This window comes from Strongylocentrotus purpuratus, unplaced genomic scaffold, assembly GCF_000002235.5.
Source record: "Strongylocentrotus purpuratus isolate Spur 01 unplaced genomic scaffold, Spur_5.0 spur5_scaffold_6, whole genome shotgun sequence".
Lineage (NCBI taxonomy): Eukaryota > Metazoa > Echinodermata > Echinoidea > Camarodonta > Strongylocentrotidae > Strongylocentrotus > Strongylocentrotus purpuratus.
In genome coordinates this window covers 37,989,978-38,013,773 of record NW_022145612.1, presented here as the reverse complement: position 1 = coordinate 38,013,773, position 23,796 = coordinate 37,989,978, and the positions used below count along the sequence as shown (strand labels likewise).

At 36.1% G+C, this 23,796-nt stretch overlaps 1 protein-coding gene across 1 annotated transcript in view; it reads left to right on the top strand.

Moving 5' to 3' along the window:
• Window positions 1-11,162: 11,162 nt before the first annotated feature.
• Window positions 11,163-23,796, top strand: part of LOC588358 (homeobox protein Hox-A7) — a 29,201-nt gene continuing 16,567 nt past the window's right edge. Inside the window, exon 1 of the mRNA XM_788048.4 lies at window positions 11,163-11,403. The gene's annotated coding sequence lies outside the window, so the exon portion shown is untranslated. The remainder of the gene's footprint in view (window positions 11,404-23,796) is intronic.

Below are 23,796 nucleotides of genomic sequence, written 5' to 3'. Positions count from 1 at the left end.
ACTTATTGTATTCGTTTTTAGTCGCTGGAACCAAAGGTCATGTTCAGTAACATCAAAGTCTTGTCCAGATACGACACGTTTTGGTGGTCATATATGCTTGTGACGTAATACCTAGTACTGCCTGTTCTTTTTTGTTCAAATGTAAACAAAATGGAATCTTGTTCGAAATTCTTGAATATGTGATAGCTTGTACTTGAAAATTAAAAGTATTATTTATCTCAATCCGATAACAGAGACGCTTTAAAAATGTTAATGTTAATGTTTATTGAATAATGCTAATGCCTCTCTTTAATATTTGCAAACTCGGGCAAATTAGAAAATGTTATTTTGGTTTGGAAAATTCATCATACCCGAGAATTAGAAAGGATATTAAGTATGTTTATTGTTTCTGTGTATAAAAAATATGGAAGAGCTGGTAAATGGTTTATTTACTATCTATTTACTTTTACAAACAAATGATCCGTCATCCAAATTATCTTCATTTTTTCTCATTATATTTGCCAAATATAATGAACTTTAAGTAAAGAAAAGAAGTTGTTGTCACCAAACATTACTTGCCACACCGTTACAACACTTATAATTACCATTTATATTGACTATTTGATATAAATAGTTTCCATTTTAAGCTGAGATGAATTCAACTTTGTTTTCTGGAAGTAACCGTCATGTCCATGTAGTCTCACAGATCATGTCACGTGTCTTAATGAATTAATGTATTCGTTACACTTACATTTGAATACAATATTTTCAGAACCTCTTTTTCTCCGAATGCCATCATAAACAATCATTTATTGAAAGTGTTGTATTCCATTCAAAGAGATATATTGAAACATAATGTACCTTTTTTTCCTCTTTTTTTCGTAGCTAAAACAAGATTTGAGTAATCGTTTGGAAATTCATATATTTGTTTTCCTATAATGGTTGTATGGAAACGCAATGAGGAAAAAAGTGGAGAGATGATTTTTATGTTAATAAATGTTATCTTGATCTTGTTATTAATAAGTGATGTCTCTATTGTGGTTATTTTATATTGTAAACCGTAGCTAATCGTAATGTGAAGAGAATGATGTTCTATTGGGTTTTTCAATATTGTCCATTACTGTTAACGAATAACAGCTTATACGTGTAAACACAAGTGTTATTGGTTACAAGTAATATTTTTGTTTATTTATTTTTAAATGACTAACAATTTCATCGAATTTATCCATAATACGATTTCAAATACTTTCGAAAAATCAACTTGAGGTCATTTCTGTAACCTTGTCGATCATCTAGTGGTTTGTGTGAACATTACAATAACGTTATTCGAAGATTATTGTCATGGGATAAAGTATAATAAGGACATAAATTTGATTTTTCTTTTAAAATCTATACGATGCGCTAAGTGAGTTCCATAGCGCCATCAACGTTTGACACAAGTCATTCACCTTCGACCTGACCTCGGTGTAGTCATCGGCGAAGAGCTGTTGACAAAAATGAACCAACAACAACATTCCATTTTGTCATTTCCCCCCTTCTTTCCTGACACCCCACCATCTCCTTTTAGACATTTTTTTCTTTTGCTCATACAGCATCTTCGACCTTCCAATCTCGAAACATTTGGTGCATATTTTTTGTTCGACTTGACGTCGGCATTTTCGCAAAGGACGAAACCCTGGATGATTTACGGGCGAGCGCGGTCTGATTCGAAACCAGAGAAATGCGAAATATTTCAATCTCGGTCGCGGAGCCCTCACCATGTGTGCTTTTATTTCAAGGGGCTCTCTCTCTGATGAAAGGTGGCATAAATTGGCGTGTTGTTCAGAAACTCAGGCGCTCATTTGTTCTTCAGGGTTCGACCAAGCCGGGGACATGATAAATGTGACGTTTTGTTATTGTGGCTTGAACAGAAAGCAGCCGCACTTAGAAAATGTAGCATCTCGGCGTGGTTGATAGAGAAGATGGGGAGGAGAAAAAAAAAAAGGGGGTGCGCAACCTTTCTAGAAAGTTGATTTACATCGGAGTTCACGTTTTGGCACTAAGTGCAAGCCGGTGATGGTATGACCAAGGAGTTACCATGACGAAGGGGGTTACAGGCTTAGACCAACCCTCCTTGATATTATTAAGTAAGGTTATCAAGAAGAAGTAAAATAAATGAATAAATATGTGATATATTGAAATATGTCGCATTTCTCTGAACTCCCTTACATTATACATTGAATGCGTATACGAATGTATAACGTATAACATAGGGATAGTTTTTTTTATAGGCCCTCTCTTCTCTGAGGCCCACATATAAATATTTTCCAGGAATCACAATTTACTAAATTTTGTAAACGATTACCACACCCAACGCATTATTTAAAAGAAAACATGATTCAATTAACACAACGCATTGTGAGAAAATTACAACATTGTGGCGTCGCTAAACTATGATGGGGGGGGGGATGTTTCGGGCCAAAACAAAAAAGATTTCAAGCTTTCGCGAGAAATCTACCGAAGCTAGTAGGAGAGGGTTTTCTGCTATCCAAATTTGCTGACAGATATACAAATACTTTAAAGTAGTAAGCGAATAAAGAACGAATTGTCAAATCTTTAAAAATAAAAAAATAAGATAATTGAAACGAAAACAAACAAAACAACACTCAAAACTCAAATCTTTCAATTACCTTTGCCGTGTGATCTACAGCAATGTTGCGTTTAAAATGTCACAAAATAATCGATAAATCTGTAAAATTTTAAATAAATACGAAGATTATGTATGTCAAGTGAATGAAACGAAATTTTAGCCATCGGCCATTGATCATGTTGATATAAACAACGTCCAGAATAACAGTCCTTTGATGTCGGTGTATTGGTAACCGAAACCACCAACATGACATTAGCGGATTTATTTCCAAAAGAAGGCGTTTTTATGGATGAATTGGCTTGACAAGGACTATCTTAAACTTGATTACAAGACGGTCTTGAAATTGGCCATAAACCTATATTCAAACGCGTCCTTCAATGAAGTGGACTTTCATATATGTGTTCACTTATGACCCGTTTAAGAAAACCATACTAAATTGGCCATTGGGGAAGACATAGAACCGTTATTATACTCGTTAATACTGATCGTCATAAATTCACACTCGGTACGCAACATGACGAGGGGCGGCGATAACTCACCTAGGGCCCGCAAGAAATGGTCTTTAAATCAAAGTCTGGATGAAGAATTGTGGGCCGAAATGTTTCCAATGTTTGTTTGTGAGGATGAGTACGTGTTTTGCTTTAGGAGCGTAAATGTTTATTCCTGATTTATAATTACTCTTCGTGAAGACAGTGAGATATTCCTGTTGGATGCAAAGTCGTGTACAGAATCTCTCTTCTCGGTGGGAGTAGCAATATGGCGCACAATGATTATGTTGCACACGCACGCAACTAATTAATATGGGTCTAACTATTATCGCTGATCCTCTCTTCCATCCTATGACAGAGTTGACCTACGAAATGGCGTACCCACACATTTTAAATATGGGAGGGGGGTTGCTATAAAGTAGGCAGCCCAGCGTACTGAAGATACACTCCATGTCGTATTTTTTTGCTGGGCCTTCAAGGGGGGGGGGGGGGGCGGCTCGACACTGTGTCATCATGTCACACACATCACTCCCTCTCTTGTCCCTCACTGTCCTCACAACTTCCCAAATACAAATATTGTAGCCTATTTACTTTGCATCAAGCCAAAACCATATACATGTAAGTTTTTCTATTCTCGTGAGCATGTCACCTTCAAACTTCATTATAATTTGATTTCCTATAAATTGGTACATGTGCATTGAAATGGCGGTGTTCCACGTTTTATACATCATATAAGAAGTACGGTAATTATGTTTTAGTACACAATCATTAGGCTCGTTATACTTTCCGATATTGTCCACCTTGTTAGCTCGTTATTTATTGGAACTAGGCAATATTGATAAATATAAATCAGACAAACTATAATTCACTGCGCTGCTTGATTAAAATGAAATAATGCAAACGGGTCAAAGGTAACGCTCAGCGCAACATTGAAGAAAAAAAAATCGAAGAGCAAAATTTGATGTCGCCCGCCTCTGAGTACCCCCTGGACTTGAAAGCGCACGGGAAAGTTTCGGCCTTTGGAGTCACCTCTGAACCGTTCGATACTATCCTACCTCGCGGTCTGTATACTCTCGTTTATTTTCTCATAACAAGCCGATGGATGTTGTGCAGAATCCTCCCATAAATCACCCTGAACTGAAGCTTTGAATATTTAACTTATGGGAAAAGAGAAAAGTAGTAAATGTAACTATATTTTAAAAAGAAGTAAATCACTAGTCGCTTTCTAATTGGAATAAGGTGGATAAATTGGAAAATCATAGCGTCAAATTACTTGATTTCGATCTAATTTGGTTGAGGTAGATTAAAAAGAATGGCCGACGACTACTTTCAATCCCCAATACTCTACTAGCATTCTCTCACCATCCCCTTCCTACCCCCTTCTCCCCCCTTCTTTCCCTCTCTCTCTCTCTCTCTCTCTCTCTCGATCTCTCTGTACATATATCCCATTCCTATCCCCTGTCCCCTTCTGTATGTATATATATATATATATATATATATATATATATATATATATATATATATATCTCTCTTTCTCATTCCACCCCCTCAGAGTCCTCTCTCCTTTTATGTCATTATGATATATAATTTATCAGTTTGAATTGACGCATATTTGACCTCAAGAGAAAAATACTACAGAATGATATTGTTTTACCCAATATGCCTAATTTAATAATTCGTCCATACCAAAATAAAAAAGATAATAAAAAATTACGTAATTCGTAAACCTGGTGAGTTACCGTACAAAGCTGTGCCTAAAATAGATTGACCTTCATTTACTTCTTATTATTTAATAAGTTTATTGTAATTGATTGAATTATTTATTTCTCTTTTTGTGTAGGGTGTCATTGTTTTTTTCTCTGTTTGATCCATGTACGCAGTGGACACATCGTCACCACTCGAGTATTCCATGGTCGAGGGCGACCCGAGCCGGGATAAGTAAGAACAGGCGCTCGTCCCTCGCCACGACGATAAATCAGAAAGGGAGGAGGAGGATGGCATCCCAAAACGAAGCCGTAGACTGGGAGAGGAGAGGGGATGGATGGAGAAAGATCTACAAAGAGAAGCCGCCAGAAAACTCTGGAGGTCTTGTTTTGAACGAGAAAGGGAAGGTTAGAGTGCGGATGGTGGGAAGATGAGATGGGGATGTTGGGAGGGACTGAAGAAGGGACAGGATGAGATGGATCGAGATGGAAAGGAGGATGGCATCCTGCTCTAGAATAGACCAGAAGCGGGCAAGGGCAATGATGGAATGAGAAATAGCTGCAGAGAGAAGGTCCAAGAAACGGCGTACATTGTATTAGACTATGATATTTGACTGAGAGTAGATTGATATATAAATAGATAGATAGGCCTACATAAGTTGCAACAAAAGAAGAAATGAAAGAAGAAGACAAGAAAGAAAATGTGAAAGGAAATAAAACAAAACGATAATGAGTAGTGGGCATGGATACACATGAACAATAAAGGGATAATATAAGTAGTAGATGATTAGAGCGGAAAAGACAGACAGAGGGAGGGAGAGAGAGAGAGAGAGAGAGAGAGAGAGAGATGCCAATGGAAATTGGATTACAGAGAGAGAGATAGAGGGAGAAACAGTAAGACATGGGAAGAAAAGGAGAGAGAACAAACGTAAAAAAATGAAGGATGTTAAGTCAGATGGATGTTAGAGAACAAAAAGATTTAAAGACACCAAGGTAGAGAGAGGAAGACAGAAATAAAAGCAAGAGTATACGAGACAGAAGAAAAAATAGAGGGAGAGAGAAAGAGAGAGAGGGAGAGAGAGAGAGAGAGAGAGAGAGAGAGAGATAGGAGAGGGATGTTATCCTCTGAATCCATTACTGGAGGAGGGTGATTTACGCACTGTCCTCCTGCCCGCAGACCCGACAACCTGTAAATTTTCATCGTCAGAAAATCCTCCATGTCTGGCTGGAGAGACAGGAGCAGGCGGTCGGCTCCCTCCCTATCACAGCGTACCCCACTCGCTCCGCTTCGCTGATGATCAGCTGCCGATGATGAGGAGATGGAGAGGGGCGGAGGATGCAAGAGGGAGATGGAGGGGAGGGGTAGTGTGAATACAGCGAAGGGTCAATATTTTAGGTTGATAATAAATCGTCACCAAACCCACAAAACTGGGAACGGACAGTATCTATCCAAAAGAGCTATTAAAAAGCTTGCATACGAAATAAACATGGAAAAGGGAAAAAAAACTATTCACATAAACCTGTATTGGCAAAAGTGTCCCTTGTGCCACAATATTCCTCTGAACTAACAGTAGAAACGCACTTCAGCTTCTGCAAATCTAATGTAGGACCATCATCATTATCATCATCTTCTTCTCCTCTGCTATAAATGATTATACTTTAAAAGACATTTTGAATGGTGTTGGTCAAACTAGATGATAACTTTGCATTCAAATATGTTAACGAACTTCGAATTGGGTAACTTGTTTGCAGCAATTAGATACAACGCCTCTAATTAGCATGTTCTCTATAGCCTTTCATTGCGCTAGAAAAACGGCTAAGGGTGCTAAATCACATTTTAAAAATCCAATTACATATATATAACAGTTAGAATGAGAAACAAAAATACAATAAGGCGAAAATCTTTTAGAAATTTGGCTTTAGGATTCGGCTGGGGGGGGGGGTGACGAGGTGAGGGAAGGGGCGCTATTGCAGTCTCCCTTCTACCCCTGATGGTGTTTGCAGAGTGTCGAAATATTTAGACTATGCCTGGTACAAACAGCCAGAAATCATCCCTCGATGTAACGTAAAGGTGAACGTAAATCATAAGATCACTCATAACTCAAAGCCAAATCGGCTCCATACTCTAGTCATCCGCCCCTCCCCTCTTCTCCATCCCTTTTTCCGCATCCTTTCTACCCTCCTCTTCATCATTATTTCCCTTCTGTATTTCATCCGCCTTTTTCGTAAGTTTCTTTGCCGCCTGCTCTTCCCTTTTCTTTTTCTCCTTAACCTTTTCCATAATCCTTCTCTTCCCTGCTACTCTAAACTTCATTCCCTCTCCATCTTCTTCCTCTTCATCCTTTTGCTCTCCTCACTCTTCCTCCCGCTTCGCCTCCCCCTCGTCATCTTCACCTGACTCTGTCTTCTGCTCTTCTTTCTCTACCTTCTTCTTCTTCTCTAATTCCTCCTCTTTTCCTCCCTCGCGTTCCTAGTCGCTTCACTTTTGTTTAATTGATCATCTTTTTATGACCGTCTCGTGCGTACAAGTGATGTATTAGTGAGGTGGTTCTAATTACGATTACTATGTGATGCCCCCGCCCCCACCCCTCCTCCTCCTCGAATGGAAATGATGTCATAATGATAAAGGAGAATATCCCCTTTAGCCAACGTAACAAATATAAAGAGATGTATCAACGAAAAAAATGCGGAAACGACAACAACATCGTCAATCCCTTGCGCCCAAATGTTTTAGCACAAAATTAGCGCAATCATCATTATAATCATCATCACCAACAACAAAAAGAACAACATTTATCTCTTCCTCTTTCCCTGTGTTTGCCTCAAAGCTATTTGGGGTACAACTACAAGTATATAAACTATTATCTCAGTTTAATCACAATGTTCCGTATAGCACACTGTTACTTCTATCTCTGACATGCCTATGGAAATTATTGATATAGATAGATGGTGGAGTTTAACTTTATGATTGAGCCATGTAGAATGTTTTTCATTTATTACATTTAGTTAACATTATCCACTGCAATACTCGGGTCACAGAATTCTGTGTATGACTGAAGATTGCTTTAATTTCATAACTGCTACCGTAGAGGGGGTACTGATACTATTTGTCTGTCTGCTGTCGTATGCATGCAAATCTTCCAATTGTTTGATAATTTTGTGTACTTTTGGGGTTTACAATTTATATCCTGTTCTCGCAAATTCATTTTAAATTAATGAAATATCGAGGTCAGCAAAACTTCGCAAGTAATTTGACTTTCTAACAAAGTTCTCCATTTAACATCGTATTTTAGAATAAAATATTAACATAACAATACACCGGATTCAATATTCCTTAGACTAGATAAGTTCTTTTTGTACACTTCCTACGTAAATACAAAATCAAGTTCATAATAAATTAAAGCAAAAAAATAACATATTATTTGAATTGACAAGATCTAGATCTTGTTCTGAACAGTAATTTTTATATAAAAGCTATTACCTCAATTTTTCTCTTATTTTTAAAGCATGGATGAGATTGAATAAAGAGGAATTAACATCATAGTAAGTCAGCAATATTTCTAACACTGCCGATAAGGACAGATATAGCAAGAGCCTTCTCGTTAACAGAGTCAAGTCGTCACCCAAATTCATTATGTAACCGAGAGCTGTTATTCTTTAATTTGACTGATTATTGCAATTTTGTATCATTTTGTTTTTAGGTCATATTTTGTTTTTGGTTATATCTCGCATTTCACCTTACGGAGGTACAGTTTTAGGAATTTTACATTTCTTCGTTTTTCGGATATTGAATTCCCCCACTAACAAACGGTTTGATAACGTTCCATCGATACTGCACGCATACAATGTCTTGGTAGCTGCAGAACCTATTTTATTATAAAAGGAAGACAATTGTGTCGACATTTGAAATTTGAATTTAAATCCATTCACAATTTAAAGAAAAAGAAAGAAAGGGAGAGAGAGAGAGAGAGAGAGAGAGAGAGAGAAAGAGAGATGGAGAGAGGGGGGTGCTGCCGTGAGCTCATAGATTCAGGTTATCATTTTTCAAATAATGTTTTGTTTTATTAATTTTTTTCCTGAAATTTAAATCTGAGCAAAAGAATGGCTGATTTTCAAACTTGAGGTATAAAATTTGTAACGAGGGGGGGGGGGGGCGGTGGGTAGGCTAGTGCACCGTGATGTTTGAGGCTCTTGATACTAGATGCCCCCGGTTCAAACCTTACTCGGTATCTGCCTCCTTTAAAGGTACTATGTCCAATTTGAAGGACAACAAAAAAAATGAAAAGGTTAACGTCTAACGGCAGTTGAAAGATAATACTACTTTAGAACTTCCCTCAAAACAAAAGGGCCTGAACGCGTCTTTTTGTGGAAAAATAACGACCGTTAAATTGTCGAATCGAATTTAGGGATTGCAGTCGTTTTGTGAAATAGTCTGATTTTCAGACTCTTGCACCGAATGGTCGTACGTTTTGTGCTGCGCAAAGATTTAGTGGGTTATTGATGTAGACAAATGCTCATGTATCCTTTACAGATCATCTCATGTTTGTTATCACCAAGGAAAAAGAGAAGTAATTCAGTCACTCAATAGTGTCTGACAATGAATTCTAGAATGTAAACGGGTTTCCTTGCATAATTTGAATACTGTAGGACACTGCAAACGTTTAATTTCACAGATAGGATTATGTGACATATTAATAATTCCTGCAAAGTTCTATAGCATTTGATGTTGGTTTTAAAAGGGATACACTACCTTTAACAAGGTGCTTTACCCATGCGCAATTAACAACTAGTACTACTACTACTACTACTACTACTACTACTACTACTACTACATCTACTACAACTACTACTTCTATTCTACTTCTGCTACTACTATAACTACTTCTGATGCTGCTGTTACTTCTACTTCTACTACTACTACTACTACTACTACTACTACTACTACTACTACTTCTTCTACCACTACTACTGTTCTGCTACTACTATTACTACTTCTGATGCTGCTGTTACTTCTACTACTATTACTACTACTACTACTACTACTACTACTACTACTACTACTACTACTACTACTACTACTACTACTTCTACTACTACTACTACTACTACTACTACTACTACTACTACTATTCTACAACTTATACTAAACGTATATTTACTACTACTTCTTCATTGTATTCTTACTAATGTCATCGCTGCCGAGCTGCTTATTTTACTAAATTCAATGAGATCATTATAGCGAATGTTATAGAAGCTCATGGCATTTTTATGAGCAAATAGAACAATTATTCACGAGAAAGAAGGGTCAATGTAAGGATCAAAAGGACAGGACATTCCTTTTTATTTTACAAACATTTGTTGACGAGGGACCCAGGCACTAGTATCGCCTCAAACGTCGAAATTAAAAGAATTGAAATGACGATTATGTTGACAAATTTGTGTCGTATTACATCTTTATATTGAAACAATATTTTGCAATTAGCATATTACGTGTCTAATCCTGCATGTTATATTACGCTTTCTCTTCCCCCCCCCCTCTCTCTCTCTCTCTCTCTCTCTCTCTCTCTCTCTTCTCTCTCGCTTTCTCTCTCATTTTCAAGGGAGCGGTGGGATAGGGGGGGGGGGGGAGGTAAGGTTCCAGTTTTTTTTTTGCGGGTTTTCATGTTACTTACCTGTTGTCCCACTCTTGGCCGCCATGGGCTGGAAGCCGTTAGGAGTGAAATGTGCAGACGTGAGCTTTTCAATACCACTACGCTCTCCAAGGAGTACATTTTATGGGCCTAAAACATGCATCTAAATGGCCGTAATAAATCAACCGCTTAGCAATGCCTCCCATGTTTTTACCGAAAGTCATTATGTAATTGAAACTTGAAAATGTTCCGTCACATTCTCGTTAAATGTTCATCAATCTTTTTACCTTCTAAATCCCGAACCCACCCTTTTTCTGCGACCCCCTACCAATAATCATGGACAACATAAGCTGAAACACTTTGAGTCGTTAGGCTAATCGGCAGGAGTTATGGTAAGGGATCATCTACGAGCTGGATGACGAAAATATGGTTTTAGATCAAATGATTTCGATATGAAACAAACATCCCTCCACTCCGGTGGCGTGAATGTGTCTCGGTCACGTGACCTGTTCACATACGGAATGCCCATTAAGGAGAAAAATGAATAAATCACATACCCTTCCTTTCACATAAAGCATTCAATTATACTTCCATGCAAAAAGAAATGCCAACCGTGTCACAATAATGTTACAAGTTTGTCGCAAATGACAGGGGAACACCCTAACTTGTAAAAGAACCTTTTTCCAAAACGATTAATTCTTAGCAAGGAACTTGAAGGAATTTCGGCGCGATAAATTCTCGCTTGTCTGAGAGAAGTTTGAACGAGATCTGGTCTGGAGTGATAATCATCACTCATCTGAAGGAGAACATCCCTCGCTTGTCGGGTCCTCCGCAACTTCCCCTAAACCCGTCTCCTCCCTCAATAAATTGACGCTTCAAGAGCAACAATTAAGCCAACCACTGGCTACTCTGGTCAGGCTGAACTCTGCCGTTGCAACACCGCCTAAAACCTGAAGCGACGAGACCAAATACCGGTGAGTTGAAACGGTTGAAAGTACCGCGACCTGAAAAAGAATAAAAATATTTAATTTCCCCATTTCTGCGATCGTGAGGTGCTGTAACGTGTGGATTTTACGATTTGTCGTCATCGTAAATGTCATATTAGATACGAGGAGGTAAGGATTTACTATGCCAGCGGTCTCCCGCGATCGTAGGGCATCTGGGTGCTGGCAGGCCCTCTTGACCCCACTGGTAGGTCTTCAGTCCCACCAGTAAGTTTCCTTGTAACGCTATCAGTGGTTACTGTGTGTATCATATTAAGTTTATGGGATATAAAGATGCCAATAAATGTACACTCTTCTCTATTTATCTCATATGTTGTGATATAATTGGAAGGCATAATAATAAAAAGGCTTTTTTTACTTCGAGAACATGTCAACACTCAACAATAAAAAGCGGTTGACCTTTTTTAAAGTTAAGTAATGTTTAAGGAATTAAGCACCTGGAATATTTCGTAAGCGGATTTCATTGTGCTAACCATTGACACTATTGTTGACTGATGAAAATAATGATGATGATAATGGTGGTGGTGATGATGAGGACGATGATAATGATGGTTCAAAAGTAATTTAAAATCGAATATGTTTTTAAAATGCAGTATCATAATTATGGGGATTCCTCGAGCACGTTCCCTAGAGGTGTCTTTCATTGCATCTTCAACGACAGGCCACTAGACTTTTAAATCCTTGTTATTCTTGGTAATTTGAGTAATGTTAATTCCATTAGTAATATTGATTTTTTTGTTTGTAGTAATTTTGATTTGTGTACATGTACAGCGCTTTGAAACTTTTGTCACAAGCGCTATATAAATTTTTCATATGATTATTATTCTGATGTGCTACGATTTTTTTTTTGTGGTCTTTATTATCATTATCTTGGAAAGAGCATTCTTTCTAAATAAGTTCAGAACTAGTGACACCGGTGTATTTTAGTGAACTGCCAGCGGTATAAACTCAGCCCTTACCGAGCCTGTACATAGAGCTACGAAATCCCTATTGCATTGAATCGGACTTTGATAGAAACGACGAACTCGCTTGTACATATTTTTAGCCGGAACCAAAACGTAATGATATTATTAAAAAATTGTAAATACATAAAATCTGTTTGTATGCTTATAAAATTGATTTGAAAAACACCGTCATTGTGATATAAGTTAATACAAATCTGCCATCTATGGTTATTCAGCCTTTAAAAATCTTGGTTTTGAGAATATGAGCTGGCGGATCTGCAAGCAAACTAAACACGCAAATTAGTTTTAAAAGATTGTTTACAATTATCGGAATATGTTACCGTGTCAATAGGACTAACATTTGTACGAGTGAATGTTTGACATGTTTTATAATAAAATTAAACATGGTTGCTAGGGTTTTAATAATAATTTTAAAAAATGTTTCTAATTCGAAATCGTTAAGTGACCTTCACAAGATTCGAAAATTGACTTCGCATCTAAGTATCGATCTGCATCATTCTGATATGAAATTATTATTACTGTTTGAGTGACATCGATATTAACACCAATGATATCATGATGATATGTTGACATACTAAATGGATATATCAATGGTTCGTATCCCTAAATATGGACTGTGATATAGGCTGCATGATATATAGTAAACGAAAGACAGAGAAACCCTGGTGTAAATGATCACTATTTTCCTTTCTAAGACAGAAATCTAGATGTTATATCTACCCTCGTGGTTATATCGGGCCATATGGTTGTTCCGGTTAAGGTATATTTAGCACAGTGCATGGTATTGCTACAACCCATTATGTGTTTTTTAAATATTAGCAGACATATCGAGAGGTTGTGATACATGAGTTACCTTGCATGTAATCCTACAAGACACGAATAGATAATTATAATTGTGTTCCTGATTTTAGCCTGCTAGAATAGTGACTCTGATAAATGCTGAACAAAGAAGAGTCAATACTGCATATTGTGTTATACACCATTTTTTGTAGATAACAGGGTCTTATAAAGAGTTGCGATTGATATAAATCGCAAATAAGCTTCGATTAATCGGAATTGTTAAAAAAATGGCCCTGGTTTCATCACAATGATAACTCTAATGATAACTCACCGTATATCAATATAATTATATGTAGCACTACATTCCGTTAGAGAATTATCATCTTATTGGCATGCTCAGTGGATGGTTGTTATATGTATATGTATGCATGTATATTATAAAATAATATCGTACATGCCTTTTAAAACAAAATTGAGTAGTAATTACATGTAATCGCAATCGTGAAACTATCAAAACAAATATAAATATATCATACCACCATTAAGAATAACATAAGATTTGAACTTTATTTATCTAGAGATTATTATTACTTACAATGTATTTCATTTCATGCTTACAATATGGCTGTACGGTGATCCAAAAATATCTGAATCAAACACACTAATCGTGTGAATTTGACTTTGTATTTGTTCTAGCAAATACACAATCGTGATGGACACTTGTTTTTTTTAAGCTACACAAATATATTTTTGAACTGCTATGAGCTATAGGACGTATAATGCGTTTCTCTCTTTAATGGTTACAAAATAATGCAGTTAACAAAATAATCAAAACTTTTGGCTGAGAAAATAAGAATTTTCTTTAAAACAAAGGGAAAGTCAGTAGAATTAAATTAAATTATGACTTTATCTTTAAGTACATACATGTAAAGGTTATAGTTTTCGCAAAGAGTATGTGTGTTATCATGGTACCAGTCCCTTTTCTCATTCTTTTCATAAGCAAATCTGCCTCCCTTCTAGCTTCTCCCCCTCTCTTTCTCACCCCTCCCTCCCCTCTCTCTCTCTCTCTCTCTCTCTCTCTCTCTCTATCTCTCTCTCTCTCCGTTTATTACTATTAGTTCAAAGGGATTATTTTTTTCTTCTATTAAATGTACATAAAATGTAATTTTACAAGCTACCTCTTAAAATGTCAGGCGTCAAATTTAGCAGAACTTAACCAGAAATAAAAGCAAAAAAAAAAAAAAAAAAGTACTTGAAAAGTTTTATTCTTAAATATATTAAAACTTCGAATAAATCAAGGATTTTTAATTGATCACTTTCGCTGGTAAGTAATCACTTCTTTTCGCATATGAAGTAAGGATATTGCCTTACATAAATTTGACAATCTTAAGAAAAATCTAGCAATGAATTCTATTTTCCCCCATTATGTTCATAGTTTTAATTTTTATGGATTAAACGCCTTTTGGATTGAAACTGTCTGCTGTCTCTTGTTGCCACATATTGCACGTCTCAATACTTTTAACGGTGCTAGCTAGCAGAACATTGTGTACGAACTTTTCGAATATTTATTGTTTGTTGAAGAAAACAAAGGGGAAGATTATATTTTTCCCCTCTAAAAACAATGTCTTTATATGTATCATTCCAAAGGGCCATAATATAAAAATATTCGTTTGAAATATTAAAATGGGTTGAATTTATTGAAATTTTGCACCGGTCACCGGATAACCTCACCAGATCTACATAAATCGTTAACGTGGTTTGAACGAACAAATTCATAATGGACATTGTGGGTTTGATTCATTTCGGAATGAAATGATTTTAGCTTTAGCGCCTCAAGTTTTGGAATGAAACGAAAATTTGTAATCAAAATTGTCTTCCCTTTTTTCTTTTTTCTTTTTTAATGCGACATGCTGCAGTTGATTACCATTATCAGCCATAACCTCTTTAATTTCTATGCTCCTCTTAAAAACATCAACAATGCATTGTGCTTACGTGCTGTCTCTTACGAAACCTAGACAACGAAACAGCAGCAGAAATAAGAATCCATGAAATAAGAGAAAGAGTGGAGTAAGAGGTGACAGAAATCAAAGCAAATCATGCTTCTTTTACGAGTCAAGTTCGTTCCGGTACATTGACCAGGGCGCCGATTTACTAACCTGTATTAGACACGGGTCGTTTGTTACGCCACTAGTTACGGCGGCACGAGGTATGACAGGCCCGATGCGTGCCGACTGGTGTTTCCTTTGCTAAATCATTATTTTGGTGTCTATATAATTTACGACGAAAGAGAAATGAAGGAACATACTTATTGTCACGATAAAAAATGTGTGAAAATTATTTGAAAGTCGACAAGAATAGAATATGATTTGAGATATTTTCTTGAATATTTGGTCCTTTCATATCATAGCGTCACATGCACTGAGAAACTGCTAAGGTTTCTTTCTTTTTTCTAGATAGACAACTGAACATAAACAATATGTATGTATCATTAAAAAGATAAAAAGAGGGTTTATTCTGTATCTCAAATTTCATGAAGCAATAGTGGAAAGCATTTATTCCATATATTTCGCATTTTATATGTTACTTAGATGTTCCTTAAAAATAAAATACCACCATGCGCACCACAACTCGGGTAAGCAGAACATCTTCCTTTTTTTTATTGCATCAAAAAGGTACTTAGAATACTTAAAATGTGTCAAATAAAAACATATTTTCACGAGATGAATTGCTTTCTTTCATTACAAATTATGGATTCTATAATATTCTGTTTACATTGAATACACGTTACTTTAATACGAATGTGGCAAATAGGGAACCTAGGAAACTGATTCAGAAATTGTTAAGTTCATGTCAACAATACAGCAAATTAAAAATAAAAAAAATTATGGCAAAAGCTCATATTCCAATCTCATGTAGTTGAAATATAATTCCAAATACTCAATGAATTTGGCTGCATCATTGAAATGCTTGATATTTTATTATCTTTTTCACAGCATGTTTCGTTTTCCTTAAATATGGGAGTGACAGTATAAAGATGCGTTGTGATAATTAAATTTGAATTTAGCATTGGTTAATGAATATTGTTTCCCCCATTCTAATGTTTAAATACCAGTCACTAATGTGTATATACGTCACACTACGATTAAACAAAAAATAATATGTAAATTTACATGTAACTGTAAACAAAATTATTGGTTTAAAAAATATATTAAAAAAGAAAAAAAAAGGAATCACTTCCAAATATTTCAAATCAAGATTAATAGTGTGCCGTGTGATGATTATCTCATGGCTCCACTTAATACAATAATTAGGATCTTAGAGATATTTGTACCGCAATATTCTTTAAAACTTCCGTAACGTTTTGTTTCTTACAGTGTACTATTTACTTTCACGACTAAGTGAGAATGTTCAATAGTATGTGAAAATCAGAAACACATCATGGCAACACTCCTATTTACATACAACTAGAAAATCTAAACCTGAAAGCATTTTTGTAGGAAATTGGAGAGGGCCTTCTCTGTCATGAATTTATTTTATGACAAATGACCGTGAAATACGCCACCATTATTTTGCCAAAATATTGATTGATAAAACAGGTCTAATGGTTTTATTCGCCTTCTCTGATTTTGGTGATGTATGGGAAGTAGAGTGCGGGTAATTTTGAATTATCACCGGAGAAAAGTTATCCAACTATGGGCCACTCCGATCAATTATGAGCAGATATTAGTCCCCTGGGAGAAGTTATCGAGATCCATTCTAAACATTATTCCAAGGATAGACCAAAAACCCGCGATTTTTAAGATGTTGGTTTCCTTTGGAATGTATGAATCTGGATTAAGTAAAATGGAATGGATCTGTCATGATGACTTAATCACGAGGATATTTTGGAAGTCTAGAAACTAACTTCATAGGCAAGATTTTTCTTACTAATATTATATTTTTCTTTCAAATGAAATATTTTTCATTTCCGTCTTGCTTTTGTCAATCTAAAACAAAACGGGAAAGAAAACTGTGGAAGAAGAAGAAGAAGAAGAAGACAGAGAATAAATATCAAAGAAAAAGCAGGAGAAGAAAAAGAAGAAGAAGTAGTAGTAGAAATAGAAGAAGAAGAAAATAAAGTAAATAATGCAGTACAAGAGAAGAAAACAGGAAAAGGAGAAAGAAAACGAAAAGAAGAAGACGAAAAAGAAGAAGAAGAAGAAGAAGAAGAAGAAGAAGAAAAATGGAAGAAGAAGAAGAAGAATAATAAGACGTAAAAGAAGAAGAAGAAGAAAATGAAGAAGAAAATGAAGCAGAAAAGAGAAGAAAACAGGAAAAGGAGAAAGAAAAAGAAAAGAAGAAGGCGTAAAAAAAAGAAGAAGAAGGAGGAGAAGAAGGAGAGGAAGAAGATGAAGAAGAAAAAGAAAAAGAAAGAGAAGGAGATGCTATTAACAAATAAAAAAACTAAAAAAGAAAAAAAGAAGAATTAAGAAGAAGAAGGAAGAGTAGAAATTTATAAGTACTAATTGTAATCAGCCTCTGGTTTGATGCTCATCAATTTCAGGATGACTCACAATCATGACTCATATTTTTTTTCAACCATTTAATTTCCATTTCCTTGGCAGAAATTATGATCGATATAATAATAATGTACCGATAAATGGAGTTATTTAAAATGATATTAGAACCATTTGAGGATATTTTTTCGTTTCCTTAATGAATTAAAAAGAAAAGAAATTAAGAAATTATGAACTGGAATAATGTGAAGAAATTAATGATTTTACTTATCGTTTCTGCTCATACTTCAGCAAAGAAGGAATTGAGTTGGTTTCGGTAGCATGAGACGTAAATGGTATTTCACGGTCATTTGTCAGTAGGAAGTAATTTAGCAAAATAAATTCCTGATACGCCTCTCCCTATGGAAAACAATATACCATTAATAAAGAGTTTTGAGTTTACCCCTTTAACCGAAAATGATGCGTTGGGAGTTATAAACAAATTGAAAAATACTAAATCTGTAGGTGTAGATAAAATATCAGTTTTTGTTTTGAAAGCATGTGTTACCGAGTCTATCACAGAGTATTGCCAACCTAAGTCTAACTTATTAGTGCAAATACTCACGAACAGCAACAAATAAAAAAGACAAAAAGACAACCATTGTTGTAAAAATACTTTGATGAATAATTTATGAAACTGTGTTCCAAATCTAGAGACCAAGGCCTATAAACAAAAAACTTTAACACAAAATTAACCGAAACACTTTACTTTGTGTTTAAATGTAAGCATTTTATTCCCCTTTTTTTTCCTCCAAATGTCTGTATACAATTATGAAGTCATGCAACTGAAAGAGTTGAGATTTAAACAATGTGTCAATATTAACTCTTTTAGTTTCAAGGCAAAATACACTTGATTGTAATGAGGCTTTGATAAATTTGACGTTAATTTATTTACGATGAAAAGGGAAACTGAAACGGGGCTATCGTAACGCGTTTTCAATGGGTTTACTCGGTCACATGTCGATGAAACCCTTGATTTTAGTATTACATACCATGATGAACTTGTTGAAATTCCAAAAAAGTTCAGTTCTAGAAGTAATTAGAAATTGCTCCTTTACATGTATAGTTGTCCTGTCTTCTTTAAACGGTTAAGGTTTATTGATTTGTCGACGGATAGGCTTATTTTATGCAGTATCATGAATATGCCACTCGGTTTTTCAAAACCAAATATGCCAAAGAACAACATTGAAAAATGTGCAAAACATCAGGAGACCGTCTATTTCATTATATTTCACGATCACTTTATGATGATATTAGCTTTTAATCTTTCAAGTGAATTAATTAGAAAATAAATGTTAAATAAAGTATGAAAAATATGACCAAAAAAGAAATGCAATCTATTCTAATGACGAACGAAGTATTGTTCAAGATCAATTATTAAGCATCTATTATATATTTCATATATTCACTCTCTCTTTCTTTCTCTACCTCTTCCTATTTCCCTCGCCATCTTTATTCTCTCCCCCTCCTTTTCAACCTCCCTTTCTTGTCCTTTCTCTCTCTCTCTCTCTCTTTCTCACACACTCTCTCTCACTCTGTCCCTCCCTCTCTATCCCCCTCCGATCCCTCCCTCTCACCCTCTTCCTCTCTCCCTTTCATTTCTCGCCATCCTTAATTTATTCTTTTTAATCTTTCTTTCTTTATCACCCTCTCTTTCTTTTTGTTTCTCCCCCTCTCTCTCTCTCTCTGTCTCTCCCCTCGGTCATCCTCCCTTCCACCCCGTCTCTCTCTCTCTCTCTCTCTCTCTCTCTCTCTCTCTCTCTCTCTCTCGCTCTCTCTTCCTCTCTCTCTCTCTCTCTCTCTTTCACTTCCCCTCCCCTTATATCACTTATACTACTATCGATTCGTCTGTCTATCTCTTCTATTACTACTCCCTTGTTCCTTTTTCACCTTACCTCTATAGCTCTTGCTTGATATCTTCAACCCCATGATTTCTTCATCCTGCTTTCCTTATTCTTTGAAAATGTCTTTGAATAGGAAATTATTCGGAACACCTTTTCACAGCTTTCCTTTCTTGATTTTATATCTCTTATCAAAATATTTTCTGTATAATATTAAAAAACGTATGACCGTTTATTATTGTTGTGTAGCCTTAAACAAAAAAGTGCACATTTGAACGTATCATTATCATATTAGAATTTTGGTTGGTGTATTTTGTGGAATTGATGTTGTTTCTTTTTTCAATAAGGGTATGTTTATGGGAAAATAATGTCAAGAAAACCTCACACGATGGACGGAAAATGCCAGAACCCCTGGTAAAAAAAGGAAGTACTTTTTTACAGCGGGTGACACGGAATAAACAATGTTAACCTATGCCTCACAATAGCATGTTAGATCTGAGAAAAAACACCGAAAAAGGTTCTGGCATTTTTGCCACCTTAAATGATAAACATCCAGTGGATCATAGATATAAACATAACTATTTATCACAAAATAAGCGACAGAACACAGATCTTGGACGAAACCGGACAAAATCTGTATCTGAATACGACACACGTGTATTTTTTGGTTGGATTTGGGTCTGGAATTGGACTTCTGCGGTGACGTACCAATTAGATGAGTCTTATCATTGCCAGTTTTATGAAATTTAGAATGTCATATATCATACCGAATTCATCTAATTGATTGCCGAAATCATTTGATTTACTCGATTTCAGTTTGATTTAATCAAAGGGTCCGCCTCCTCCTCCTGCTCTTGAAGGGGATATAGATGTCGAAACGGATGATGGTGGGGATGCGATCCTTTGTCTGGGGATGCTTGGAGCTGGTCTTTAGGAGTGATGGGGGTGGACACGGGGATTTGCTGTCTTATTTATAGATATGGGAAATACTACTCGTTTCTAGGGGGACATTTATTGTGTGGCAGTGAAAAATGCGTTCTGCCATTTGGAGCATTATGAAGCCGCGTGTAACAGATCTCGCTTTGATCCAAATTTCAATTCCAGAAGGACAAATTAATGCCATTAAATCATGTCATAATCATTGATTTCAATGATCCTACGCGTTTGTTCTTCTTCCCAAAGAGATGGAACTCTTAAGTATCATGAATGTTTTCGAGTAGGCCACCTGTTATTCTTGTATGCCTCCAAATGAAATGGAATCACTTTTGTATATTTCTCCCTTTGTGTTTGTATGTGTGTGTGGGTGTGATATGCCTTTTATTGGAGCTTTATTTTTTTCTTTAGAGCTATATATAATTCACTTTCTATTTTGTCTTGCCGACTTCTTTGACAACTGACGTCCGTACTTACTTTTCCTCCTAACACATTTATCGTAATAATCACCATGATTATATCGGCACTGTTGATATGCTTATCGCTATCATGACCATTAACATTATGAACATGAACTTCTCCTTCTTATTCCTCCTCCTTACACGATTATCGTAATAATCATGCTTAAAGTTCTCAAATATCCATCTTCGTGGTCTTTAATCGTTTAACCCGCATTCTCCCCGAGTCATCTCTCTCTCCCCCCCCCCCCCCCTCTCTCTCTCTCCCTCTCTTTCTTTCTCTCTCTCTCTCTCTCTCCTCCTTTCCGGCCTCTTCATGCCTCTCCCTTTCCCTCTCTTTCGTCTCTCTCACTCACTCTCTCCTCTCCCTTCATCTTCTCTCTCCTCTCCTCCGCTTTCCTACCGCCTTCTGCCTCTCACTTCCTTTCTCTCTCATCTCTCTCTCTCTCTCTCTCTCTCTCTATCTCTCTCTCTCTCTCTCTCTCTCTCTCTCAATCTCTCTCCGTCTCTCTCTCTCTCTCTCTCTCTCTCTCTCTCTCTCTCTCTCTCTCATGTATTTACATCAGCCATATCTATCTACCTATCCATATATCTATATTATATCTGCCCATCTATCTATTCATTCATCTATATATCTATCTAACTGTCCAGCTCCCCATGTATGTCTCCATGTTTTTGCTCTATTTACACCAATAAGTGTCCACGTTACAAATGAAGTACAGTACATCATGACTAGGGGCTGATAAACTATCATGTTTAGACCATGACGTATTTCGTCATGGTTATAAACTACCTGAAATTATATTGAATTTTAACCATGTCAATGGAATATGATTTGACAGAATAATAGCTTTAAAATGGCTAATATCCCAGGTTCAATGTTGAAATCAAACAATTATTTTAAAATGTGTTTCTTCGCTTCAAGATGTGTCGGGAATTTTTTTCTCCATAAATTTGTCATTATAGTGACTGAATTTCGAGGCGAGTTGACGAATCAGCAAATTATATGGAAGATATGAATGGTAAAAAGCTATCCGAAATAATTATACCACTGATAAGGGACATCCCCGTATACAGACAGCCCCCGAGACCCAAAGCCCGCGAGCGTCGGTCTCGTGAACGCGCAGAAGGTTGTCGTAAGGCCCGCGAGACCGACGTGTCAGTCTGGTGAGCTGCAGGTATTGTGGGCCGACGGTCTCATGGACTTTCGATCTTGTGAACCCTTCGATAATTTAAGATGACTAGGAGAACGACATTGTCGGTCTCATGGACTGTAACTATGGTAACCCTACCCACAATCGGAGAATTAACGCATCACCAGCGCCGGGGACTTTAGTATGACCACTTTTTAGGTTTGAAAGGTCGTGAAAGAACAGCTAGTCGTCTACATTCATGGGATTAGATAAAATCAATTGATTTCAGATCATGATTTTGAATTTGGAACATAATGGGTATATAATTGAATCAAATGAGAAGTATTTTAGGGGTATCTAACAAAAAGGCATTGTATCCATCCCTCCCATCTAGTTTATAGGCCTACGCGTAATCACACTATTTGTTTTTCTCTCATCATCATATGATTGTTGCAGGAACGGGCATCTACAAGGCGGAAATACAAATTGGAATATAAACTTAAATATTTATACAAATAGTCTATATTTACTTAAACTAATCATTGATTTCCTGTACCAATACGCACTTGTGATAATTCATGATTTCATATTTTTATTTGGACCCTCTGGTGGTTATCACCTATAAATTGAGTTTTAAAAAAAAATCTTTTTATGGAGTTGTAACACCTAGCTGTAGAAAGGAACTATCAATACAAAGGTAAAAACATATTCTTCAGATAAGTAATTGTAAACAAAACACAAATTATATATGTTTACAGTAGCCCTTCCATGTTAACATGGTTATCAGGATATTATACTATGATAATATTAGCCTCGATCTGTTTCCGTATCCTCTTGGCTCCCCAACTGGTGTAACCTAAGCATCCTGTCCCTATATACAAATACAGCAACGATTCTGCAATGCCATTTAGTCCTTTCATTATAATTACGTTCTCTTTTTTCACAATCTTACAACTAAGTTACCTATAAGAAGTTCGAGAGAATGTTCAGAATACATTTGAGTCCTATGGTACATAACATTGGAAGTTGCACGTTCAGATAACACAAAACTTCTGTCATGTTTGTTGCAGCGCATTGTGCAGACCGTTATATTGATTTTTTAAAATCGTTGTTTTTAACAAATCTCCAGCTTGGCAATTTTCTGCAACATGTAATGAGTATCTATAGTGTAGATACAGGAGATAGAGATACACAGAGAGAAGAAAGCACATTACATGTCGGGGAGTATGTGGAGGATGGAAATGTAAGCGTTGCCGAATTGAAGAGGAAAAACTGATCTGTGTTTGTGATTCAAACTATTCTATTTTTCCCCAAAAAGAAGTACCAAATTAAAAAAAATCAGAATAGTTTGGAAATCATGAACATTAACATTATGAATACTTGATTATACAAAAATCAGTTATTTATATTCTACGAACAAATACAATTATCTTTACCTTTAAAGAAACTGATGAGATAATACCATGGATATCAAGTGATGATGATGATGATGATATTTCAAAAGACTCAGAGCAAGATGTAAAGATAACCATGTACAAAACAGAAATAGAAAATAATGCATACATGTATTGTGTATATGTTGAATAAGATATTTTGTTCATAAACTGCTGTAATCATATAACGATCTCATACAATATCTACATTAACATTACGCTTATACAAGTAGTAAAGGACTTTCGACAATGGTAAAACGTAAAGAGAAGGCTGATTTTGGGAAG